This window comes from Mytilus galloprovincialis, chromosome 13 (assembly GCF_965363235.1).
Source record: "Mytilus galloprovincialis chromosome 13, xbMytGall1.hap1.1, whole genome shotgun sequence".
Taxonomy (NCBI): domain Eukaryota; kingdom Metazoa; phylum Mollusca; class Bivalvia; order Mytilida; family Mytilidae; genus Mytilus; species Mytilus galloprovincialis.
The window spans coordinates 44,317,801-44,320,682 of record NC_134850.1 but is presented as its reverse complement, the minus strand read 5'-3'; positions in this window follow the sequence as shown (position 1 = coordinate 44,320,682).

The window sequence follows — 2,882 nt, the reverse complement described above, 5'->3', positions numbered from 1 at the left end:
CAAATCCGGTAAATAGTGAAATAAAATAAAATTGCAACAGGTGGGCACGTCATTTTGTTAAAATTTGAATGCGGTTTGTATTATTTATTAAAACAGCAAAACATTTTTTTTTAAATAAAGTGTAGCAGTACAAAAAGGGTCGTTCAAGATGCGAACAAAGGAATATGATCGTCCAAGAAGAGAACAAAGGAAAATGATATGCGATAGATAGTGTCTGTCTTTTAAGGACGGAACGTGAGTCTGGCGTACAAAACAAAAATGAGCCTGGTTTCTTCATACAAATAGTTCGTTTAATATTAGCTAACATTAACAAATATCGTATTATATATCTTAACAGATATATATTCATTTGCACAAGGTCAATTTCAACCGACACAGCTCTTATGATGTATACATGTTCATTCTTAAACAAAGACAATTCGTTTATTACCGCTACATAATGAGAAATTACAAATCAAATAGTGCCGAAAGATCATATTAACTTGACTAAAACGCGTGAGCTTTCTTTCAGTATTGAATATCTTTCAATAACATGTAGGAAAAAGTACCAAAAACTGTTCCTTGCAAAAAATGACCGCAACACGCCCAAGTTAAACAGTACTGATTACCATGCAGATATTTCGAGAAAAGAAATTTAATTAATATCAAATAAAATACTTGGATATTTTTGTCTAATAAACTACAGAAAAGTTTGAAGATGAGTAATTTTTTGGACACATTTTGCACGTATTCATTGTGTATGTTTTCCTTTTTCTTTTCAATTTTTATAATACAAATTTCAAATTTTGGAATATATCTCATTACTCCAAAATTTGATTGTTATTTCAAAGTTTTTATTCGTTACAAAAAAACAAAGCGAGAAAAAAAAAAAACAAAAACAAAAACAAAATCAAGAAAAAAGTATATAATAATTTGTAAGCTAGTGCCAATGTTGGTATACCGTGGATTCATTTATTTTCGTGGATATTTAATTTAGTTTTTTTGTCACTCTTTGCACACAAAGCCTATAGAAAATGTATAATTCGTTGAACATTTAAATGTTTGTTCACTTGTACCAATGAAAATTAGTATCCAACGAATAATAAAGAATCCACAGTATATTTCAATAATCTATAAATGTAGTACTCCATCAAATTTTCACGCATCATTGTAAATATAACGGAATTTGACGAGACTGTTGTACAAAGTGTGAGATTTAGCGCTATAAAACCAGGTTCAATCCACCATTTTCTACATTTGAAAATGCCTGTACCAAGGCAGGAATATGACAGTTCTTGTCCTTTCGTTTTTGATGTGTTTTGTCGTTTGAGTTGGCCATGTGATTAGGGACTTTCCGATTTGATTTTCCTCTGAGTTCAGTATTTTTGTGATTTTACTTTTTACCATTATAATTACAATCATGCATCTAATAACCAGCTTTGATATGACTATGACAGTATGAAATATTCTACTGGATAAAGCTATCGAGGTTTCCCATTACATCTATATTCTACTCCGGTTCCTGTTGAGGTTGATGTTGCCTAGTCTTTTGAAGTTTGATGTTTTTTAGATTGTTGATTGTGTTTGGCATTTGTTTAGTCTCGGTTATTGTTTTTTATTGTCCTTTGTTCAACATTTTTTTTCTCTCCAAAAGTTTGCTTTTAAAAATAAATAGTGCTCAAATAAAAGAGGGACGAAAGATACCAGAAGGGCAGTCAAACTCATAAATCGAAAATAAACCAACAACGCCACGGCTAAAAATTGAAAAGACAAACAGACAAACAATAGTACATATGACACAACATAGAAAACTAAAGAATAAACAACACGAACCCCATCAAAAAATAGGGTGATCTCAGGTGCTCCGGAAGGGTAAGCAAATTCTGCTCCCCATGTGGCACCCGTCGTGTTGCTTATGAGATAACAAATCCGGTAAATAGTGAAATAAAATAAAATTGCAACAGGTGGGCACGTCATTTTGTTAAAATTTGAATGCGATTTGCACTATTCATTAAAACAGCAAAACATTTTTTTTAAATAAAGTGTAGCAGTACAAAAAGGGTCGTCCAAGATGCGAACAAAAGAATATGATATGCGATAGATAGTGTCTGTCTTTTAAGGACGGAACGTGAGTCTGACGTACAAAACAAAAATGAGCCTGGTTTCTTCATTCAAATATTTCGTTTAATATTAGCTAACATTAACAAATATCATATTATATATCTTAACAGATATATATTCATTTGCACAAGGTCAATTTCAACCGACACAGCTCTTATGAATATGATGTATACATGCTCATTCTTAAACAAAGACAATTCGTTTATTACCGCTACATAATGAGAAATTACAAATCAAATAGTGCCGAAAGATCATATTAACTTGAATGAAACGCGTGAGCTTTCTTTCAGTATTGAATACCTTTCAATAACATGTAGGAAAAAGTACCAAAAAAACTGTTCCTTGCAAAAATTGACCGCAACAGTCGCCCCAGTTAAAAAGTACTGATTACCATGCAGATATTTCGAAAAAAGAAATTTAATTAATATCAAATAAAATACTTGGATATTTTTGTCTAATAAACTACAGAAAAGTTCGAGGATGAGTAATTTTTGGACACATTTTGAATGTATTCATCGTGTATGTTTTCCTATTTCTTTTCAATTTTTATAATACAAATTTCAAATTTTGGAAAAAAATTTGCAACAATGCCCATTACTCCAAAATTTGATTGTTATTTCAAAGTTTTAATTCGTTACTAAAAAACAAAGCGAGAAAAACAAAACAAAAAACAAAATCAAGAAAAAATTATATATAATAATTTGTAAGCTGGTGACAATATTGGTATACCGTCGATTCATTTATTTTCGTGGATATTTAATTTCGTGTTTTTTTTTCTCATG